Here is a 25437-nt window from a genome sequence, read left to right on the forward strand (position 1 = left end):
GGTTAGACAATGGTGAGTTGAAAAACGTTGCGAGACAAAAGGCTACGTGAAGGGATTGTCTTTTGTTCGATACCGATTGATTATCATAACGTTGTCTTGCGGACCATGATTCACCGGCGAGACCGAAAGGAAAAACAAAAACCACAACACACATGAGACAAACATCGTGCGAAGACAATTTTCTTTTATTGTATCCTGGCTGTTAAAAATTTTACTAGCGTTCCAAACGTATACGTGGACGAACACGTGACGCTAAATGGTCGAAATACAAAGACTTGATAAGAATTTTAAAACCTTTTAGACCACCACTTCATAACACTTTATATCTTAAGAAAGTGTGTATTAGAGAAATTCTAGGAGAGTACGAAATTTGAAACTGTATTTTTGAAGTGTATCAATTTCCTTAAAATATTTGATCCAGTACATTCATGACGTTTTGTGTAATTAAATGGGTTGAATGTTGTTGTACCCAGTAGCGTCGACATCGTTGGCGGTGGTTGGGTGCTGCGTGCAGGTTCTACCGTGACCGCACAGGGTGGCGTAATAAATATCGCATATCCGCTCGAACCCGGTGACATCGTCCGCATTACCATAATAAAAGTTCTCCGTTCCTGAAGAGGGACGACCCGCGGAGGTCCAACCCGAGGGTCGCGCTTGCGCCTCCCTTCGCGTGCCGCTCACGCTTCCGCAATATATTTCCCGGCGCTATCGGGGGCTCTTATCGTTGGGACGACCGGGACGTCTATCTGCGGGACGCGCTCTTCCGGGACGCTCGACGGCTGCTTTTCCAAAGGGTGCCGAATATACTATGCGTCGTAGGGCGTCGTTGCGTGTTGCCTTTCTTAAGGAAAAGATGTCATCTATTCGAGTGGTATCTGGGCTTCGAGTGTGTTTTGGGTCGGGTTAAATAAAATTGAGAGATACGAGTCCTGGGGATTATGTTCTGGCGACGTCTGGAGAGACGTTGAAGGATTAGAACGTCGCCTAATTCGTTCTGGAGGGAACGAAATTTAATTCGAATGTTAAATTGGTTTAAGGGTGATGAACAAATACTATATTAAGTTTTAAAGGAGATAGAACATATATAATAATTCACCAAATTCTTTTTTTACAAGTACTTTTTTAACACAAATTTAAAATAAATTATTCATTCCTTTTTTACTCGACTGGTTTTTCGTGCGTTTATTTTATTTCAATTATATTTGTGTATAAATATTGTGAATTTCATTTAAAAAGCAATATACAAAAATATATTTCCATAGAAATCAGGGCGTACCTATTTACTTTGTTCCACATAAAATACAACATGTCTGAATGTTTCTGGTTGTAGGTCTAATGTTAGTTCTAGTAGCAGTGGTAAGGTGGGTTCATGCAAAGTGTTTTAGTTTTAGTCATAAGTGTTTGCTTTAGCTGTAGTTATAAGGAAAGGGATTGGTTCATGCAATATTTAAGCGCAGCACATTAAAGGAAGATTTTGACATATAAACAGTCGTGCCACAACTCGTGCCAAATAAAAAAAAAGAAATCTGGAGTGAAACTGTTTTGTTTATTATGAATGAAAAGAAAATTGTTGTCACTGCTAGTGTAATGTGCTTGAATGCAGCTCTATTAATCGCACAAAGATTAAGAAATAAAAGACGACGGCGCTTTGGCAGAAGACTTTGGCAATCAATAAAAATAGAGAATTAGAGGGAAATTATGCCACTCTGATTAGAAACATGTTGGAAAAAGAGGAAGACGATTTGCAATTTTTTAAATATATTCGTATGTCGTTCGAAGAGTTTAGGGAATTGTTAAGACTGGTTGAAACTTTTTTAGCAAAAACACCAAATAAAGGTGCATTTGAAGTTTTTGTTTAATTTTATATTATAAAAACATTTAAATTATTAACAAAATTATTGTAGTTATTTGTCTGAAGGAAGTTCTATGCAAGAGCTAGCTTGGAATTTTCGAATGGGAACATCCACTGTACATTATATAATTAAAGAGACAACAGCTGTTCTGTGGAACGTACTGCAGCCCAGAGTGTTACCAGAGCAAACAAGAGACATATTAGCCTCTGTTGAAGATACATTCTACAAAAGATGGAACATACCCAACTGTACCGGGGCTGTTGATGGGAAACACATCCATATACAAGCACCAAAAGCATCGGGAAGTTAGTTCTTCAATTATAACCATACCTTCAGCATTATTTTAATGGCATGTGTAGATGCGGATTATAATTTCATTGTAGCAGATATTGGAGCTAATGGAAGAAATCATGATAGCACTATCTTTAAAGAATCTTCTTTTCCGGGAGAGCTTTTCCAAAGAAATTGCCTGGAAGCAACATTATACTTCCACATTTTGTTGTGGGTGATGCTGCGTTTCCTCTAATGGAAAATATAATGAGACCATATCCCGGACAGTGCTTAGGGCTAGAAAAAAACATTTTCAACTATCGTTTATCCAGGGCAAGGAGGACCGTTGAAAATGCCTTTGGTATACTCTGCCAGCGGTGGCGAATTCTACGGAGGCCAATCATAGCTAGTTAAAATAGAAAATAGTAGAAAACATTGTAAAAGCCACAGTAGTTTTACATAACTTCCTTCGTATTGAACGGCAAAGCGAAAGATACTGTCCTCCAGGATATGGTGATACTATTCAATCAGAGTCAGAGGAAATTATAAATGGTCAGTGGCGAGCTGAACCAATGCCACTGCAAAATATAGGACGAGTTGGAAGCAACAATGCGGCAAGAAGGTTCCAGAAGAACAGAGACTTGTTGTGTGAATAGTTCTATCGTTGCTGGCACAAACTTGCTAAAATATTTATATTTTTATATTATATTTATCTTTGTAGGTAACGCTAGTTAACATAAGATATTACTATGTTCATTCTTATGCAAGATAATGCGAGGCCATATGCGGCACATATTGTTACTGAATATTTAAATTGTGTTAATATTCAAGTCCTCGAGTGGCCAGCCCGTAGTCCAGAACTGCACCCAATCGAGCATCTTTGGGACATAATGGGACGGAGGATTAGAAGTCAGCATCCACCTCCTAACAGCTTAGACGAGCTGCGACAAAGTTTTATTAGCGTATGGGAAGATATCCCTCAAGAAATCATCAGATCTCTAATTGAAAGTATGCCACGACGGTGTCAGCCTACAATAACAGCCAGAGGTGGTAACACTAGTTAATGATAACCTAAATACGGTTCAAAAGAAGTTTTTGTGTTCGTAACAATAATGATCATTTTACATGATTTTGTTTATATTCAATTTTCGTTTATTTCCTACAATTCATTTAGGTTAAACTTATTGTTATAATCGAAATAATTCTGTTTATGTATTCTATTCTTAATATGTTTTTCAAAAGGTATGATAATTTTGACTTTAATTATAATAAATCGAAATATATAAGTAGTGCGTTAATTTTAGGGTTAAGTGTAGAAAACAAAAGAGTGTAAAAAAATACGTATTGTTAAAAATTTATTTTAAAGTTTAGACCCCCCAGAATACTGAATTAATAAGATACAGAATAGGTATATGTTGTTTTTTGTAGTTTGAGTTTAGGGTTTGGTCGTAAAGTGTCGCGAAATGGGTTCTCGTGTGTCGCAGAACTAATTTTAGTTCCGTAGATGGCGCCACGGCGGCCGTGACGTAATAACACTTAGGTTTAAGGGCGGCGGGGCAAAAATTAAACCATATTCTGGTATTTACAGCTCTACTCTTGCCGGGGCCATTGTTCGTCCATTACCCCGACGGCCGTTACTATCTGTTTCGGTTTTATGGCCGTCAGGTCGCGCGCCCTAATCTGGTGTGATTGCTCCCGCGAGACCAAGCTTCCTTGGCCTTACTTATTACAGCTTCGGCCTTTTCGGCAACTAGAGAAGTAAGGTGATCATCGTTGTTGAATTAAACGTCTTTAAAAACCATAAAACAACAATTTCTTTTTTGAATTATTTTTCCGTTTGATTAGAGGTTCTCAGAGGGAGAATGCTTTTGATGAAATTTTGAGATTTCTTAGTTGGCGTAATTAAGCCTTGGGTTGGGGTTGGGTAAAGAGAAGTTTCAATTTATTCAAATGTACCTCCAACTGTCTCCACACGCCTGAGGTGTGTCTCATCCCCAGTATCCCGCGGGATTGTGTTTTAAACTATTGTTCAAAGCGTCGAATTCGCGGGAAGTTTGTGTTTTGCCAAAGTTCTCGCGTTAAATAGCCCAGGATCTTCCGATTTTACCTCGCGAAAGTTTCGGAAACGCTCCCGCCGTTAGCAAAACATCCTGGATTCGGGATTCTAATTTCGGTCGGAGCGAAATTGCGCCATGAAAAGTAGAGCGAATTGGAGCGATTAAATTTTGGAAAAGTTTCGAGATTGGGGGGTATAAAACGACGCTAAAATTGAATTGTTTCCGTTCGGCGATCGACGTTTCGTTTAAACGGGCGTCTCGCTGAATTTTTGAGCAAAGAGAGATCGCGAGTAAAAATCACGGGGGATTTTCCAGACAAGGGTTTTCCACCGCTTCCCTCGGCGGTCGTTACTTTTATCTTTCCGCACATCTTAGGTATGTAAAGCGGCGTGACAGCGCCTGTGGTTAGTCGCAGATCACGTGACATCTTATTCGGAGTGACGTCGCGCTCGGCATATGTTAACCTTCTTCCGCCGTCACGACGCCCTTCCGCAACCGGAGTGTCCTTTTGTCTAAGCCGTCACATAAATAATACGGAATTTCTTGATATTTAAGAAACTTTCCTTATATTTGCTACCGGAATCGATGAAACGGTATGAACCGACGAAGTTGTTCTTATTCAGGGAGTGTACTCTGATAGGGCCGCTACGGGTCATAAATTTCCATCGATGCTCGCGTATATCACGTGGCCCGATAAAAACTTTCGGAAACAAAGAATATTAATGCAAATTCGAAATGGGACCATCGGGATTGGGGATGTGACAAACTTTGTTGATGGCCTTTTGGCCTCCCCAAACACCATCCTGCTCATACAATAAATTCTCCTTTCAGAAATAAAATGCGATAATCTAAAGACAGTGTTATTTATAATATAAATATAAATTTTATGATAATTTAATCTCTTTGTTACTTTACAATAAGAAGAAGGTAGAAAGATTTAGTTTGAATTATTTATTCCATCCCTTTGTGATGATAGGTTGTTGTTGCGTGAATGGAAAAATTCCTCCAGCGTATAATAGGTCTTCTGCATCTATTTTTAATAACAAATTCTTATTTTAAAAGACTAATTTTGAGTCTCTTGAGTCGGGTCGTTCGAAATAATTGGATAGGGCAGAGGCCTTGGCGAACCTATTAAAAGTTTTCGGTCGAACAATGGCAAGCACATTCGACGCATAATGGGCGGGATGAGCGCGGTGGTAGCTCCGATTTTCTTTTGAAATGCAACAAATTCTCGGCCGGCTTCCGTAAAAATTTAACGAGCCCCGTTTTTTACCAAACGTAGACATCTTTTGAATGGGACCCGCGTGGTCGTTATTCCAGATATAAAAAGGGCCTTTTCCCCGATAATCCCGCGGATCTCGCATCCCTCATAATTCGGAATCCTTTACCGGGATTTTTTTTCTTCCTACTCGGCCGCTCAAGATTGTTTCAATCGATATAACTTATCCCTTTCATTTTCTTTTTATGGATCCGAGTAAACCCTTCGTCTCTCTCAAATATAGAATGCTTATTGGATTTGCCGAGATTTTTTTTCTCTCGCGAATAAGGGCGTCATAATATCGAAATTACGCCCTCTCCTGAAGGAGGAAAAATGCTAAATAGCGAAAATCTGGATAGAAGGGCGTGATGATATTATTAAGCTCTTTCTCCGGAAATTCCCGGGGGCTCCCACCCTTCTGGTGGCTTCATCACTTCTACGTACCTATCAAGAGAGTTTCTTACGGAAGGGGAGAACGGCGACTAAATTTTGTATGATATTATTACGACACAACTTTAAAATACCCAATTTTCATTTATTTCAAAATTATGTTGTCAACTTATTTTTAGGTATAAGCCGAATCGTTTGTCTACTTTGTTGAAGCAATTTTGTGAATTGAAATGTCGTTACATGTATGTTGAACCAATTATTGTTCGAGTTAATGTGGTCAGAACTGACTTTATATCAAAGAGCTATTGAAACCATATTGGAACGTGAAATCTGTACTGGTAAGAGTTTTAATATTTAATGGTCAAAGTTGGGTAGGTCGAGATCCAGCGCTGCCTAACGGAGGCACTGTGAACCAGGCCAGCTGTTCAAAGCTACTCCGCAACCAAGTAGGTACTTAAGAGAATTAGCTAAGCGTTCTTATTTGAAATTTTCTAACTTTCGCCGGGTTTTTTTATCACTAATGCACAAGACGAAGAGATTTTCACCCTATGAAAATTTTATACGTTCACATTCGTGTCCCATTCATATTTTATTCGTTCGTCCGCACCCGCTCTAACTTAGTTTATAAAATTACCCTCGATTTGTAACCGTTCCGTGATCTTATTCCGATTAAAGAAACGAGCGAATTGAATTTTTATAATGCAATATGTATTAATATTAAAACGTTAACATTTTTTTTGTTCTAGAGGGAAAAGTCATTTAAAAATATATCAAACGTTCATCAATCGTACGTCAAAACGACACCGATAAAACGGCGTTCTATATTAAGGCGCGTCGAGCGAACGGGTGAATTTAATAAGGTGGCGTCGCGACGCCTCCCGGGGGATATAAATCGCGGCGGGCCGTGGCGGTGCGCTCGCGATGACGCTAGATTGGAAACTGATCAAGACGAATGGACGGAACGTCGTTTCTGAAGTCGGTGAGTAATGAAACAATCCGCGGCCGAATCCGACTTGCAAACGACGTCGCGGCGGCACCTTGAAAAAGCTGCTCCATTATCGGGGGCGGTGTTCCGGTCTATTCTTTCTTCGATGGGACCGGGTGTCCTCCGGTGATAGCACCATTTTATACTCTTTGGGGGAATTGAATGGAAATTCCAACTAATCTCAATTCTCGATTGCTAGATTTTACGCCCAGTTAATGTAAAAGCAATGAAATTTATGTGGTAATAATTCGTGTATTTCTCATAGACCTCGCTCTCGAGAGAGTTTAAAAAAACGCGATTTATCTTTTTTTGTTGGAACAACCGTGGCTGTGAAACGCAGATCGCAATGCCCTCAGCGGCGTCCTGGGGTTTTACAGATATAAAAACGTCACCGCAGGCCGTCGAAGCCATTTTTTTCCTGCGGTCGCTACGTGTTAATCTCGCCGCCTGCAAATATTTATCTTCTGGGGCCACGTGACCGACGGTACACCCTTGATTTATGCGGTCAATTTGTCGGCGTCATAGCGTTGACAAACTGCCCTGGGAAAAAATCGACAGAACCTACACCACCTGAAAGCGCAAAGTCTCCGAATTCGTAATTAATAAGACTTTTGCGGATTAGTCAGAGTAAATTCTAATGAGTTTTTCGCTTGGGTGGAAGTTTTTCTCTCGCCGACGAGACGCTTGGTTGAAGGTGGGTAATTAAAGTTCTCGGATTTTTTAAATGCCAGCTTTTATCGATTCAGTTTGCTGCTTAAAATCCGCGTGCGTACGACCAACTGTTTCTAAGTTCAACCGGAACGCGGAAGCAATCGATAGGGGGCGACCTTTGTGGAAAACAGCAGCAAGCGAAAAATAAACTGGGGCACTGCGAGATCCGATCTAATAAGTGCAATCGTTACTAAGGTTAGCCGGCTTATATTTAGCTGCGAATTGACCGTCGCGATAAGAAGGCGTGTTGCATGTCGCACGCAGACCAGCCACAAATAACGAGAACCAGTAAAACGGCTTTTGGCAACATTTTTCGCCTCTCAAGATAAGAATTAGTTTACCTTATTGTTAGCTTAAGAAAAAGAAAATTACTTTTAAAACTAAAAAAACTCCAAACAAGTGAAACACAAAACACAGTGTATTTGTAAATGGACGTTCAATGATCATCGTTGGTTACGTGATGCAAATTGACGACGTAGATTTGAAACTGATCAAGATGGATGATCTGCACAATGGGAAGATCTGGATCCGGGAAACTCGTCTGCCCCGTGCCTTTGAATAATGAAACAATCCCGCTAGAATCCTGGTCGTAAAGCAACCGGGAGCAGGCGGCGGATCGGATCCATTATTACGAGCCGTTGTTGCCGTGTCAACGGACGCGGCGCCACAGATGTCGCTTCCTTCCGTTCAAGATGGCGCGCGGGTGCGTGAGCTTACTTTGATTTCGCGCACGCTTTCGATGAACTGTCAGTTCGGGCCGTCGCGGCAGCACTTCCCTCGAACGACGACAGATTGGACGGAAATAGCGCCGGAATGAGCGTGGGTGGGTGCCTCTAATTGCTGTTTCGTTCCAAAAACTTTGACTTTTATTTTTGTTGGGAATCTACGTAAATGGGTAGCTTCGGGGGATTCAAATTTCCACGCTGAAACTGTACAATAGCTTAGAAATTTCGACAAAGCAAATCGTTCAATAAACGCAGCCCGAGAAAGTTGAGCGGGATTTCATGTGGAAGCCCACAATGTCCACGTATTCATTGTGTTACGGTGAAAATTACATTCGGACGCATGAAGAATAGATCTGAAAGGATTATGCCGCATTTCGACGGTGCTACTGTGAAACTCACAGTAACTTGCTTTAATCAATTGGCCCAACTTTCGCGTCCCGTCATTAACATATCGGATGGCCACGAAGCGAGAAAGAGGTCCGGGACGCGGTAATGATATAGTACTCGCGTTCGGAGAAGTTGGTCGAGAATACCTCGCGGGGTGGTTGAAAGGTGAGAGGGGCTGTGGTAGCGGGGTTGTGTTCCACATAATGAACCCTGCGAGATACCAAGGCCCCCCAGATCGATCACGGGAAATGGCCGAGGCGGCTCCAGAACGAACCCGGCGAAACGCAATCGACCTGGGAACGGCTTCCTTCCACGGTTCATAAAGCCCGGCTCGGCGGGCGATTATTTCTAAAAGCCAAAGTTTTTCCCTGGAAAATTTATTTTTTCCGACCCGCGGTAACTAAGGAAGCCACCTTCCGTGCTCGTTTGACCCATTCAAGCATATCTATACTTCGTTAACCGACTTTCTTATATTTTTTTCAACTTTAAGAAAGACTCTAGGAATTAAACTTTAAATACTTACGTTTTAAAAACTTTAGATTGTAAATTATACGTGATTATAAGTTTTTAAACTTTTTGGAAATGATAATAATAATAATAATAATGTGTTTATTATAAACACCTTTAAATACGTGTTTTGGCATATCGACTGTAATATGGTTATTACTGCAACACTTATTCTGATAAACAGAATTGTACCACAGTACATTAGACCATTGTTGGTCGTAAAACCCTCGTGATCACTTAAATCAGACTTAAATCCCAAAATTAAGTCTTTCTACGATTTTGCACAAATTTTTATTACTATCTACTGTTTTAACCATATCTTAACAGTGAAAGCAGTGAGATGTGATGTTCAGCAATGTATTTTCTAAACTTGTTATACGCTTTAGGCGCATAACACGTAAAACACCTTTGATCTATCGCTTATAAGCTTTTGTTAGCTGCATGTCCATACGAATTCTAGAGCGAGTATCATGACCCTGGTCTACAATTCGCTGGATTTCCGGGTGTTGTAACACATATTTCATTACAGTTTGAACATAGATTAGAAGGATTGATAATACTTCATATTTTATAAATAACTGATGAGTTTGAAATCTTATACTCACATTAAGCAAAGTTTTTAAAATCAACCTTTGAATTGTGCGTAATTTTTCTAAGTAAATATCTGAAGTTGCTCCCCAAGTAATATTGTCGTATGTCAAATTTGCAAAGTAACATTTCCCAATGAAAGTGCTCGTCATATGTGGTGACAGATTTCTGATAAAGAACGTTATTGATCTTAGTTTTTTTGCACATATTGCCAATTTCACAGAACTAACTCTAGCAATCTTAGGACAATCACAATCAATTTGTTGACAGAAGTCATTGTGTATCAAAAGGTCAGAGATTGTAGGTTGAGAATCAGCGTGTATGGAGAAAGTGAAGAAACTAGTTTTCTCAAAGTTAAGGAAAAGTTTATTGGAGTTAAGCCAATTTAACAAGACTCTCATATCATCTCTGGCTAAAGATAAAAGATTTGACCATGTTGGGTGTTTAAACAAGAGGACTGGCGTAAGATATCTTTTTACAATTTAATACAACTTTCAAAAGGTCATCAATATAAATTAAGAACAACAGTGGGCCCAGAACTGTACAAGGTGGGCCAAATTAGACACTTTTAGAGGGAAACTCCTCTTTTTATAAGAGATAGAGGAAAAATGATATCAGTGTCTGAGACTCGATTTTTATAAGTAACTTAATGGCGAAAACCGCATATCGATATCTTTTACGATTTCAGATATACAGGGTGTTTTTCAAAAAAGTGCATTTTCGAAAAGTCGTTATAACTTTTTTCTTATTGATAAATCTTCCTTTTTGTGAAAACATTTCCAAAGCAACTTTTTATGTAGAATTCGATGGAATAAGTTATAATATTTTAGCAGTTATTGACATAAAAATGATTTTTATGAATGGAACACCCTATATACTTTTGCAAATTCGACGAGAGCATAAAATTTCCTTTCAAAAATATAGCACACTTGATATCTCGTTCAAGTCTTCTTTTGAAATATACAATTTGGAAACATTTAAGATTTTCAATTACGTACTAGTAGGATAATGGGCTTTGACGGCGTTTCGATAAAATTGTTGAGTTGTATGAGTATCTATCTGTCAAATTTTGATTCAAGTTGTAAGTGTTAGTGCTTATCGTTAGAGTATAACTTAGTTGTCATCAACTTTCAAAATAATGTCATATAAAAATTATGAAAAATGGGACATGATGGTATGTTTTATACAATCTGGGGAGAATGCAGAGACTGCAGGAAATTTATATCATGAACGATATCCAGAGAGGCGACAACCTTTTAATGATATTTTTAGAAGATTGTGATATAATCTACAAACTAGCGGCCAATTAGAAATGAAAAGATCAAAACTTGTGTACCGAATGAAGACGGGGAATTAGAAGTAGTAGTTTTAGGGGCAATGGAAAATAATACTCAGATATCAACGCGGCAATTGAGTGTAACCACAGGAATTCCAAGAACCAAAGCTAGGCGGATTTTGAAAAAATTCAAATTTAAGCCGTCCGGAACTAGCAAAGTCCATTAACTCAGACCAGGAGATCTTCAACGGAATGAATTTTTGCCAATGGCTCTTGGGAAAATGTGACGAAGCACGCAATATTTCTTTAAATTGTATTTGGACAGATGAAGCGTATGTGAGTAGTGCTGGTGCACAGCACAAATAAAATATTTAAACATATTTAGGCAACAAATCGAACCTGTTGTTGACGACTTATCTCTAGCGCACCTGCGAAATGTATTGTTTCAACATGATGAAAATGCAGTTTTTTGAAAAACACCCTGTATTTCCATAACCATAAGAGCCTCAGACACTGATATCATTTTTTGTACATTGAGGTACACCACATGATAGTTTTTTATGTGAGCTATAACTAATGTTTATTTGTACTCTCTGAGTTCTATCTTGCAAGTAATATTGAAATAGTTGAAGTGGAAGACCTCTTATGCCATAATGTTCAAGCTTAGCCAACAATTGCTTATGATCCACTGTGTCAAACGCTTTACGATAAAAACGTTATATAAAAAAGAAGAACGGTAGAGTTTGCGCACCATAAATTTTAATTTATTAGTCCCGGGTATTGAAATTGTCCAATGGCAACAAACCTACATAGTCATCGTCAGCGAATATAACATAAAAGCAACAAATTTCCGGGGGAGTAAATCAGTGCGTTTTTCCGATGGCGTGATTTAATCCCGAAATAGTTTTATTGGACACCGAGGTCCGCTTTAAAATCGCGTAAATGCATCAACGTCGCGCGTAACTCCATTACGGCCGTTGTGCGCCAGTGTTGGTTCCGAAAACGGGCATTTTTAATGCAAATCAATCCGCGCCGTGTTTGCCGACCGGCGTAAAAACGTATTAATTAGTTTTCGCTATACGCGCGCGCGCCGCATCGGTTAAGTGGTCGGCAAACAGACTGGCAAATGCGGCGCTCCGCTATCCGGTTCGATTTGATGAATTCCCTCGTGGTAAGTGGATACGTAACGTAGTTAACCACTTGACTGTATTTTGTTTGCCTGGACCCGACTCCAGATGGATCTCTCTTCGATCATCCCAACCAACTACTACATTCTATCAAACAGCTTAATGAAGAGCTTACATTTCATTTTCATGTTTCCAATGAGATCCCCAATTTGTACATACTACAAAGTTCAGTGACGTAAATGTATCAATAACGTTACGTTAAGGAATATATTTTATTATCGAGAATCAAATCAAATTAGTATTAAGATGTACTTATAAAAGTTGTGCCCCTTGTTTTCTTTTATGATTTCTTAGGAGAAATTCATTCCTAATGATACTCGTGGGGCACTTAGGATTTAGCCCCTCGGTCAGGAATGTTATCTCCCCAGCAATCGGTTATTAATTCGTTCAAGTTTTGGGGCTGAACAACGGCGCAAGAATGTACGAATGAGAACTTAATAAAGTAATTAAGGTGCCCGCCCCATAAATCGGCGAGATATGGTAAATTGGTCCGTCGTGGACCCGGAATGGATGCGCAATATCGCGCGGCCGCCCGATCGTCAACTTATTTCAAAGTTAATTAGGCGCAAGTTCCGGCGCAGCCCCGATAACTTGCAGAGTTGGGGCACACCTAACGCCGGGTGTACCAAAAGGGGTTTGGTCGGTGAGGGGGGCCGGCGATAAAATTCGCCGTTCCTCGTAACTCCTAGTACTATTACCGCGAAACTGGGGGGAAACGAGGGGGCGTTCGGAAACTTTCGGCCGCAATTTTCGGCTCGAAAATTTGTTATAAGGATTCCGGATGAATTAAATAGGAAACCTGCAGTTTCGCGGCCAAGATTAAAACGGGCGATGGGGTTCGAGAAGGAGGAATAGGAGTTGGTACGGAAAGGGGGGGGGGAGACGACTTACCGGCCGTCGAGGGGCTTCGCTAATAGCACTTACCTAAAACAATGAAAACAAAATTAAAACCCTTCGATCCTTTTATGTGTTCTTGTCTAATTCTCAAGGGAAAGGGAGAATTTTGGCTGAAGTATAATGGGGGGTTCAACAAAGAAAATTTAAAAATTATGGTTAAATAAAAATAAACGAAGAGTTATTTATATATTATAAAAGGTTATGTGATTTAAATCCATAAATTGTTAAATAAATCGATTTTTGATAGAATTGAACCAAATTATGAATATAAAATATATGTTTGAACACTATATCGAAATACGACTATATTTTATGTATTTATAAAATATACTATTATGCCGTTAAATAATATCATTGAAATCATTGTAGTGGATTTTAGGGATTATAAATTGAAAGACTTTGTAAAGCATTTCATTGGATTTAAAAATTAATAATTTTAACTGGAATCTGTTTATAGAGTTGAAAAAGGAGAGCAGTGATGTTTTTTAAAGGATTATTTGAGTAGTGTCGCGTAATTCGCTTCGCCGCCGGGTCGATACTAGTTTAATTTGGACCGTCCACTTCGGGCTGGGGTAAAAAGAATGCGGCGAGTGTTTATTTTATTACGATCCTTTTAGTTTTTGCGTTCTGGCCTGGCGCTCCAAACGGTCGATTTTCGCTCGAGGCCTTGCCGTCGATTCGCGGACGAGCAATAAATTAACGTGGATAGGTGCCCTAATGACGGTAAAAGCGAGCGAGCTCCATGTACGCGGCGTAATTCAGTTTGTTACCCCTTTGAGCTCGGCGAATCGCGTTTGGGCCGTGGTACAATGGACCACCCTCACGTTACAATACAGTGACAGGTCATCTGGCTTTTGCTCTGACATTCGAATCGATATACAATCCAAACCAAACCTTGTATTCATACATTGCAATTGTTCCTTAGTTTTTTCAGAAAATACACCGTGTAATTTACGGCTATTAAAAAACGATAAAATAGAAAATCTTGAAAAAAGTTTGATTTGAAATTTACTTCCTCTTGGAGTATTTGGCGAAAATGGTATAAATTCCAGGTGAGAATTTACGTTTCGTATTGAGATGGTAACATGTTGGCCCGGTATGCAAATAGCGCGTATTTCCGTGCGCTCGGGAAAAATTCGAATTCTATAGCCAATCAAGGAGGCCGAGTCCCGTTGGGGCGCGTTCCCATTGTGGGTTTTCAAGTGGGCAATACTCGCTCCACCGATAATAAAATTGACGAACGCTCCGAGTGCCTCCTCCGCCTCCTCCTTGGTATCCAATCATCATACGTCCGGATATCCAGGAATTTGAATAATGCCCTCGAGGGCGCTCGGGGAAAAAATCGCACGCGGAACCTTCTGAAAAGGGGCACTTCAAAGTGCACAAGAAATTCGGGAGAAATACTGACGATGCGAACGGGGTCAACGGTTCGGAAAACCGAAGGCATTATAATAGGAGCTGCTGCATTAAAGATGATACCTTAACGAAGCGAAAACGTTTTCTGAAAGCTGAAAAAGGTTTCTACCGATTCTATAGAGACTTTATAAATTATGAATAAAATAGGCGAAACAATACTAATTTTGAATCAAAACGTTGAAACGGTAATCTAAAAAGTTGCGCATACAGTGTGTCACTTTTAACATAAATGAAACGGTCTGGAAATGAAAATCGGTCCTTAGTAACAAAAGAAGCTACTGCCAATGGAGTGGAAACTCGGGAATTATCAACGATTCAACGGCGAACGGTAGATTGCACCACGGGACGATACAACATGGACTTTTCAAACTATTCATGAAAATTTCAGCGTAGCCATAGAGCGGAAAAGCGCGTAGTGCCGAGGCTCTAGTGCCTTATTGTCGGTATTGTTTACCGAGCCCGTTCCCCGCCTTTCTTTCCGCGCTTTTTCCCAGCCGTTTTCCCAGCGCAGAGGCTCCACAAAGCCGCGCATGCATACTCGCAATTAGCGAGTGCCTCCGGGGCCCCGATGTGCGGTGCCACTTGTGCCGCGCACTGAAGGGCTCAATTACGGCGTCCACTGAAGCGCCGTGGCAACTGAAAATTCCAACGCAATCCTGCTTTACCTGAGAAATAAATAAATCCGAGACCTCATTATGCCCGGCTACGAACAGCTTAACAATTTTTTTATTTTTTCCGTAACAAGCTTTTACCTGGCATCCCGTAAATTGGTAAGCGTAAACTTTTCCGGAAGCCTAATGTAAACACGTTTCAGATCCAAAGGATGTAAACATTAAAACATCAACGAGATACTGTTATTAATTTCATCGTCAAAATATTAGAACCAACTTAAACCAACTTTATAAAGCGACGTAGTGTAATCAATCATTACACAGATGATGTTAATAATCCCGAATTGATGTGGAGGACAACAACATTCTACAGATCTACATGAATGAGCCTAAGCAGGGGTGATCATTGTGAAAGAAGCGAAATTAATCGATATTAAACTTGCCTTAAATAAGAAAGGTAAGCTTTTCACGATTTTCACAAATAATAGATAATCAATTTTAGCGTGAAATACAGTAATTATTACTCCAGAGGAAGAAGAATTACAAGGGCTACTATTGGAACATATGGAACTAGGCTTCACTTACTGGAACTAACCGTATTCTTTTCAATAGTTTGTCACATTGATCGTTCTGTAGGACATCGGAATGTCCTTATCCGGCTTTATGTGGTCAGAGTGTGTGCAAAAGGAGGATGTGCAATAAGTTCAATGACATCTAGCCCGACATTTTCCTCAATTCAGTATAAAAGTTGATGGTCAGCGAATTAATGTAGGATGCTGTTTTCGTAATTTGGGATTGTATCAGGATTCAGATATTAGATTTAAAATACATATTACACAGAAAACCAATAAATCATATGCAACGTTGAAATTAATTTAAGGCATTAGGCACACACTATCTAAAACTACACTGTTAAAACTGTGCGATACCCTTGAACTTACAATTAGTCATTTCACTTTTTGTGATAAGGTTTTTGGTAGAGAAGCTATAACGAATTTTCCACACAGAATCTTCAACTAGTTAAAGCATCCAGAAAATTACAATAAGTGCTGGTCTTAACTGATCGCTTAAGGAGCTATTCCCGAAGAAAAAGAAATTCAATGTTGATCTCTGGAAACTTATTGTGCAAAGAAGCTGTTAAGAAGGACTTCTAAAAACTTCTATCTAGAAGGATTTTAACACTCATATCTTTGGCAAAGACTTCTGCCTGGAATACTCTACAGTATACTACAATTTCAGAAAGTTACCCATATTACCTAAGATCTACAGGAATAGATTTCCAATCTTTACCATGTGATTGTATATTCTAGTTCGCGAAGTTGATAAGCGCATTCAAATCAATAACTACAAGACACCAACACTAAGAACACTTAAATGGTATTAAAATGCATTAAAACTTTGATGTTGCCACTATTAAATTCGAATATATTCCCAGCCTTGGCAATTAAAGTATGTGTAAATCTCTTTGACTGACTTATGCTTGGAGAATTGGTATACAGAGGCACAGTTTTTCATCGACTCAACACTCAATTTTTCGTTTCATCATCGTAAATCAAGCAACTGAATGGGTGATCCGCCGTTCTTGAACCATCTCGGCGTTGTTTTCCGTGATCCAAATTATGGTAAAACTTGTTTTAGATGCACAAACCGTAAAAGCTACTTGCTGGCTGAGAATAATTTCATTGCAAGGCACTTTTGCCTGAATTACTATGCAGTACATACATACTGTTATAACTTTGCTTAACTAAGGGATTTTAGCAGCAACTTCATGAGGTGCTTGCTCATTCATATTTCATAAGAATGTTAATAAATGTACAACCATTCCTTTTATTAAAAATCTTTTTCTTAAAACAGTTATTAAATCAAAAATATTTGCATTAAGAAAATTGCTGTTGAAAAAAAGAGCAAATAAAGTTGGTGATTATACTCAAGCGATGGTGGGTACTTCATCAGCATTCATCGGGAAGTTTATATTTCGCCGCAATTCGCGTCTGGCGGAGTGTGAAGGATTTCTTTTCTCCCTCTTCTACTGGGAAAGCGACCCGCATTATCCGTCAGATAGAACGAGGGCGATTGGTCACATTTAGGGGGGATCGGCCCCCATCAATCAATGCCCGCGCGCCCCGCTTGGCTTTAAAAAACCCCTGCCGTAATGGAATTATGTAATATCGTCGCCGCGGGGGGCGAAATTCCGCGGTTTCCTTCAACTTTTTAATTCGGCCGCCGGAAAATTTTAACGGCCACGCCGAAGAATGCCCGAGCTCGTTACCGAACAAACAAAAAATACGACGACGACGCTCCCGGCCATAATGAGGCCTCGGATTTATTTATTCCCGCGCCTGAAATTCAAGCGTCGCGACGACGAACTTCAGTAAGCGTAGTAATTGAGCCCTTCAACGCCCCAGAGATGAAGTGAGACGTAGAAAAAATCGGCAGGTAGATAAAGAAAAGAGAATTTTTTTGAATGTAAATATAAAGTCAAAGGAATGAAAACAATGTTATTAGTTAAGTAATACCATAATTGACCATAATTGAATTTTCTGTTGAGGATAACGGTAGAAAAAAGGACGGAAGTTTTTTGAGAAAAGAAAAAAATAATATACACTGTAGCTGGGATTAGTCTCTTTTTTATCTGAGATAAGGACGCGGTCGTCGCGCTTCTCGGGGTCGAGAGATCCGATTAGTCTCGAGCGAGAGTGAATGCCGAACAAAGAGAACCAATTTTCCAGCCCTCCCATTTGCATTTTCGGTTTTCGATAAGCCAAATCCTTACTCCCTTATACCGCTCTACTCTCTAAAACCATTCAATAACCCCCATTTTTACTCCATCCCTAGAAAAAACGATGTTATTTTTTATACAATCAAAAAGCTCGGCGTTCGTGTAGCTACAGTAATTAGGTCGCTTAATTTTATTTACTTTTCCTCGTCGAGATCAAAGAATTGCGTTCATTACAAATTCCTAGTTCGGAAAACATCGCAGATTCACATTTTATTTGTATTCGTTCGGCGTCAACACAGGGCGCCACTTAAAGTTCCATTTCCGCCGTTCAATTACGTTGGGTCGCGAGTTCTTAAGGCATTAACGCCACGGAGTCTGTTAATGGAATTACATAACCTCTCATTTACAGCGGGACAAGGTGCAAGAAAGCATCTGTCAAATGCCATTAAATTTAATAGGGTTAATTTGTGGCACGGGCCACGAGCAGGTAGATCCCGCAGGTGCTTCATTTATGAGCACGTTATAATAAGTGGAATGACATTAAATTTAATACCATGCAAAATACAAAACATTTTGTATAACTTGTACAAAAAATGTTGTAACTTGGTTTACAAGTTACAACAAATGCTATAAATTTGGAGATGTAGTGAATAATTTGTAATAGATGACAATGAAATCCATATTTGTCGACAAGGAAGTCTACTTGAATTCCATAGAATGTCCGTACGGCCACAGACAAGTACCCGAGGGTCGATACAAACTGAATAATTTATAGTCTTACATAATAGTCCTTGTAACGTCGGAATTTACTCAAGTCCTCCTGACTTGCGGGGTGGGTGAAAGGAAGCAGGACGCAGATGGGCGGATCCTAGTCCTGCGGGCTACAAAGTTTTCGGCCCAGTTTCCCGGTCTCTCGAGCAGTTCTTGTCACGTAACTTTTTTTCCACCGGGATTAAAAAGGGTTCCCCGAACGCGTCCTTCAAACGCGCGCGTGGAAACAAAGGATTCCCTGTTGGATATCCTGCGGGAGACAGGCCGGGGGGCGCCGCGGGGGCGGTAATTATGCAGTCGCGCGGCGTCAGTGTCCCTTTACACGGCTTCATGATTTCAAATCGGATTAATTTGTCTTTTTGCGAGCCCCGGGACTGGGGACTCGGGATTCGGGATGGATGCAGCCGGATGCGTTCCCACCCGGCGCGCTACTCTGCAGTTTCCTGAACGCTCTCCGAACTTTCTCGACGCCTCCGCCTTCCCTCTTCCCACCTCGTTTCGTACGAGTTTAGATGCGGTGTTCTCGCAAATTTAATTATTTGCTGAAAAAGTTGTCGGCGGTGTGACTCATTTCCAGGAGGACCCTCTGGATCGATTCATTATAAACTAAAAGTTTCTGATAGATTTTGAATTAAACATTTTCAAAGTATAATTTCACCCAAAGCTGTTTTTTTTAAAGATATTTAGCTATAATTCATCCAAATCATGGTAAAACTTGCTTTAGATGCTCCAACTGTGAGAGCTCCTTAGCTGCCCGAGAATCATTTTATTGCAAGGTACTTTTTGCCTGGATTACTATCCAGTACATACATACCGTTATAACTTTGCTTAACTAACTGATTCTAGCAGAAGAGAGAAAGTTGCTGTTGAAAAAAAGAGCAAATAATGTTGGTTATTATACTCAAGCGATGATGGTGGGTAGATCCAAACCCAAAGCTGTTTAAGTTGCATGTGTTTAATTATTGAAATCAACGAGAAGGATTCAGGTAACTTTGAGAAGCTAAGTAGAATTTCGGAATCGAAGTAACTTATAACATAGCATTTTCCAAACAGAATCTTCAACTAGTTAAAGCATCGAGAAGATTACAATAAGTGCTGGTCTTAACTGGTCACTTAAGGAGGAGCTGTCCACGAAGAAAAAGAAATTCAATTTTGATCTCTGGAAAGTTATTGTGCAAAAAAGCTGTTGAGAAGGACTTCTTGAAACCTCCATCTAGAAGGATTTTAACACCCATGTCTTTGGTAAAGACTTCTGCCTGGAATACTCTATAGTATATTACAATTTCAGAAAGTTACCCATAATGCCTAACATCTACAGGAAAATTTCCAATCTTTACCATGTGTTTGTATATCCTAGTTCGCGAAGTCGATAATCGCATTCAAATCAATAACTACAAGACACCAACACTAAGAACACTTAAATGGTATTAACATGCGTTAAAACTTTGATGTTGCCACTATCAAATTCTAGTATATTCCCGACCTTGGCAATTAAAGTGTCTGTAAATCTCATTGACTGACTTATGCTTGGAGAATTGGTATACAGAGGCACAGTCTTTCATCGACTCAATACTCAATTTTTCGTTTCATCATCGCAAATCAAGCAACTGATTGTATGATCCGCCGTTTCTTGAACCTTTCCGGTGTTGTTTCCTATGATTTAAATTATGGTAAAGCTTGTTTTAGATGCACAAACCGTAAAAGCTCCTTAGCTGCCTGAAAATCATTTTATTGCAAGATACTTTTGCCTAAGTAGATTACTATGCAGTATATACATACTATAACTTTGCTTAACTAACGGATTCTAGCAGAAGAGAGAAAGTTGCTGTTGAAAAAAAGAGAATAAAAGAGAGAATGTTGGTTATTATACTCAAGCAATGGTGAGTACTTCCAAACCCAAAGCTGTATATTTTAAAGATATTTAGATATAATTTTTGGTGGTACTTTAAAGCTGTTTTAGGGTTGGGTAGTGAAGCCATTCGGCTATATAGCAATCGGGATCATTTTGGACTCGGAGCTTCGGCACCGACAGCGGTTGATGGATTATACCTGTCCATAGGGATCAAGGGGTCCTTTCACGCGGCCGTTATTAAACGGGGGCGACGCAGTCGCCGCCGCCGCCGTCGGCGCCGCGGTTCGCGGGCTTTCAATTTCGCGGGCATTCATAATGAGCCGTTGAAAGCGCACGTCCCGCGGCCTCCGACAGTGGCCGACAATGAATACGGCAGTCCCCGTTTTTGATGACACGCCGCCCGACGTTATGAAATTTCATATGTGCCCCCATGAGGGGCGGGTTCTGCGAACAATAGATCCCTCAGCGTATTTATCCACGTTACTCTTTTGTTATAAATTTAAAAATGATGCAATGAAAAAGACGGTATGATAGAAGGTGTTGGAGCTTTTCTGAAATTCGGGTGTTATTTTAGGGAAAGAAGATACTCAACATCTTTTGCAACACGTAGAGCTTTCTGCTATAAATCGGCACTGCTCCCGTTTTAAAACCCCGGCCATAGATTCCCGATTGTGTACGTGCGGCGTGTGTATTCGGTGAGTTAGGGGTGGTGTGGCGCCGTATATTTAGTTTGCAGCTTTGGGGGGCGCAAAGTTACACGCGCCGTTAGTCGGCCGTCCACCGGACGTGTCTTTAATACGGAACGAGCTTGCCCGCGGACTGCGGCCGTTTTGCTATGTATTCCGATCGCGCGTTCCCAAAACCGTTAGATCCGTTTTCAATGCTTCGAAACTCCAAATTCCGAATAATCGGAGCAAAAAGAAAAGACTCGCACCCCTCCAGCTTGGAGACCACCCAAATTCCCCCGCAGCCCAAACCCTACGTTAAACAATCTCGCAGGATGTGCCAGTTAACGCAAGGAGTGCGGAGCTGTTTGCTTTCGCGTAAACAGCTGATGCGGCGGTTAGAAACGGGGGGAAACGGTGATGAGGAAAGGGGTTGGGGAGCTAAATCAAGACGTACATTAGACCTCCCGTGTACTGGGAGTGGTGGGATTCGAGGTGGGGTACGGCAAACATAGTTATTTTATAGGGATAAACGGAGGTTGGTGAGTTGGTTCGGAGAATTTGGAAAGCGTAGGGGGGAATATATGCGTGTACGTCGTAGTCGATATTATGTAACACGTTGCAGAGATGAAGCAAAGATGAAACACAAGATTAATTTAATTCAAAGTCTGAAGATGGTACTGATTAATGGGAAAAATAATTTTAAAATCATCTGGACGCTTTCCAAGACGTCATGCCAATTCCTGGAGGATAACGGTGCCTGCCAGAACGTGTTCAAGTGCGGATGGCGCCTGGGGCAAAGCGTCGAGGCAGTGGGCCGATTTGAAATTCACTTTGGCCCTTTTCCCGAGGCCCCCTTTTCCGATTGAAGGGGACCGGGCCGTTTTGTCTCTCCAATCGATGCTCCGGAGAAGGCATAATGATCCCCCGTGAAAGGGATAATCGCCTTCGGTGTGCCGGTTCGGATAATCAAAGCGGATGCCGTCTTTCATCTTTTTCATCTTCGTCTTCCTTCAATTCGGACGAAGAAGTACGCCGAGACTTCCTTATAACTCGTTTCCTTCACTAAAACTGGAGGAGGTGAACGGGTTGATGGTCACGACTATTACTATTCCTTTATTTTTCCTGTTCGTTTTTACTTTTCCTTTGGTAATATATCACTGAAGTAATTATACCGTCCCCACAATTTATTTCCTTTTCTCTTTTCCGAAGATCACGCGCAAAATCTAATCAGCTAAAACCGCGAGAAACTTGGAAAATAGGGGAAAAGGCACGCGTAAATCATGGCCTCGCGGAAAACAAAAGCCTGTGGTAATCTGGGTGTCCTAGCACCCTTTCTAATTTATCGATGGTTAATTTAAGGAGTGCTCGATTTTATGGCCGCGAATGGCGACGTTTAATGTTCCGATTTTTTATCATGGGTCTTCGAGAGAATTATTAGAAAAACGTACTGTTAAATGGCCAAAAAGGTTCAAAGGGATTTCTCGGTACGTATTAAGGTGAATGTGACAGACAGTTGGATCCGAAGTGGGCATGGGCATTAGTGGACCAAATAGCCGCATTAAATTGTCTCTCAGCTCGGACATAACCATTTTCTAAGCATAAGTACTTGCTATAAACTTCTGCACCACTTTGAACCTGCAAAAGGGACAGAAAGGTGCATCCGTAAACATTTTCACAGACAGTCGGACCGCCCTTAAAACAGTTCAGGCCTACACATGTGATTCCGCACTGATCAGAGAGTGTACCAGCAATATGAGAGAACTCGCTAGGAGCAATGATGTTACTCTATGGTGGATTCCAGGTCATAGAGACATTAAGGGCAATGAGAACGCAGACAAGCAGGTCAAAGAGGCAGCAAAAACGTTCTTTATTGGACCCCAACCCGGTTATGAACCACAAAAAAGCTACCTAAAACAAGTAAGTTGGGAGGCCTCAAAGATAGTCTTACACTGGAAAGAACTTCCAGGTCACAGACAAGCGAAGAGTATGATAATTTTGTCGCAAAACAAAACTAAAGAGGTTTTATGCCTCAGCAAAGGGGATCTAAGGATGCTCTCAGGTTTCCCGACCGGCCATGCCTAAAATATCAACTCTTCTACATTGGAGAAGCTGAAGATCAAACTAGTCGACTTTGCAACGCCGAGTCAGAATTCTGCCTAAGACACAAAATTTTCAACAAAGCTGTTTTGATACCTACCGACATAAAGGAACAAGACTTCGAGCAATACTAAGGTTGATTAAGGACCTACATTTTGCCTAAACTTTTGGAGGGCTGAAGTTATAATAGATCTTATAGGTCGCGGTGACGAGAGGGGCCCGGCAGTAATAATAATAATAATAAAGCTGAATGTTCAATTTTTTTTCAAAACATTTTTATAATCCAATAAGTTTTATACCTACATCATACTAGAAACGAAGTGTTCGGCTTTAATTTGATATCAAAAGCGTTTAATAATTTTCAAAAATAACACTTCTGTGGTTTTATTAATATTGATTGTCACTTTAACGTTTTTATAACTCCAAATTTTTTTGTGGATTTTTATAATTCAACCCAAAATGTTTCCTCGAAGTCTAAAGAATATTTCGATACGTAAGGAAATCGATTTTCCGTCATGGACGAGCTGGAAGGATGGTGGATAAATCAGGATACTGCAAAGCGATACAAATTACGAGCGCGAAAAAAGCGCTTCCGGACTGTCCTCGGGGGTGGTTTCGCTGACTGAGCGGCAATAACTTCGGATAATAGAAATAATAATCCTGCGGAACGGGAAAGGACGCACCGGAAGTGCGAAATAAGCGCCGAACTTACCCGTTGGCAGAGCGACGTTGGCGGTGCCGCTTAATTACAATTTAAAATTGCCGCCATTACTCAAAGTCGCCGCGATCTGCCAACTGGAAGTTAAAACCTCCCGGATAATTGGATGGGGTTTCAGTAATTTTCTGCTTATTGTCTTACTACTGCCGTTTCCTCTCCAGTCTCCCTGCTATCTTCATCAGAATTACCTTGCAATTTATCTTTCGCACCCTTTTTACTTTCTTGTTATTAAAAACGAGGGTTCTGGTAAAAAGAACTTTACTTACATTATTAATTCAAGTTTAAGATTTTTTTCACAGATTATTTTGACTTTAACTTTTAGAGAAATGGGTTTAGTTTAGTGTTGTAGAAATGTCTAAATCAATACCACTACGTGGTAAGCGGAGATACGTTTGTAGGATGCAGGAAGCTGAATTCTCGAACACCTCCCGACCTCGCTGAGATAGATTTCCATCATCAGGGGCACCGCGAAGTTCCGCAATGCATCCTGGGAGAAATTGGCCGCGCAAATATTTCACAGGGGCGGCAGCATTAGACTTTAAAATTCGCCTCCATACGGCGACGAGCTCAGCGATCAGCCAAGAAACAGAAACTGAATTTATTCCGCCGATGTGTAAATAGAGATTCGGCGGCCTCGTGGCGAGCCCCCAGGCCCGAATCAATTTAAATTTCATATATATCAATTTGGGAGTGAAATGTTGTTTATCCACTTCGAAATAGGACGAGCCGCCGCGACCCCAAAACCATGGTATGTGACGCCGACTTTGGGAAAGTTCGCGCGCAGAATTAATTATGGCGATGACGCTGCCGGATGATGAATTATTTTAGTCATTAGGGCGCGCACTTTGGCCTGGATGTAAATCAAACTGCCGCGTTGGTATAACTGTTTACGAAACTCGATGGCACATATTTCCACGGTTTCCCCAGTTGTAAATCTGGGCAAACGTAATTGACGGGTGATGTATCGGTTGCAACGACTAAAAACTGATTGAAAATAACGTCCGCTATTATTTCTACGCATGTCACCAGATTCGCAATGACGTTATCTGGTTCCACAGAAATATCCCTCGTTTTATACGTTTCTCTCAACAGGATAAACTGAAAGCGACTCGTTTATGTCGGGTGGACGTTAATTACGGGGGGAGAAGCAATTTTCTCTTGGAAAAGTAAAACGAGACAAAAGTCACGCCGTACGCAATTTCACCTAATCCCGTGGTCGCCTATAACACTTTTTGCTTTCCCTACGAACAGTTGAAAGATGGTGGATGATAACGCCGACGAGACTATTACTCCTATACCTCGACCTGCACAAAAGCTTTTATATCATTATTTATATAATCTCTATAGCAATACAGAAAAAGGCTCCTTTTCTCTTATTTTGTAGGGAATTAATCTTCGAGGAATCACCCCTGAAGATTGTGCGAAAAATTTATTGATCTATTCACAGGCGACAGCCAATTTGAAATAATTGCTAATTTCGCCGAATAATGGAAT

General features: G+C 40.5%; 1 protein-coding gene across 12 annotated transcripts in view; it reads right to left on the reverse strand.

Moving 5' to 3' along the window:
- LOC111414393 (teneurin transmembrane protein Ten-m) overlaps positions 1–25437 on the reverse strand; it is a 149677-nt gene that overhangs the window by 25358 nt on the left and 98882 nt on the right. The window contains exon 1 of one of the 12 annotated variants that reach the window (XM_071200059.1): positions 13086–13113. The exons of the other annotated variants lie outside the window; for them this stretch is intronic. The gene's annotated coding sequence lies outside the window, so the exon portion shown is untranslated. Of the gene's footprint in view, positions 1–13085; positions 13114–25437 lie in introns of those variants that run through there. 12 annotated transcript variants of the gene reach the window in all.

The sequence above is a fragment of the Onthophagus taurus genome, chromosome 11 (assembly GCF_036711975.1).
Source record: "Onthophagus taurus isolate NC chromosome 11, IU_Otau_3.0, whole genome shotgun sequence".
Taxonomy (NCBI): Eukaryota; Metazoa; Arthropoda; class Insecta; order Coleoptera; family Scarabaeidae; genus Onthophagus; species Onthophagus taurus.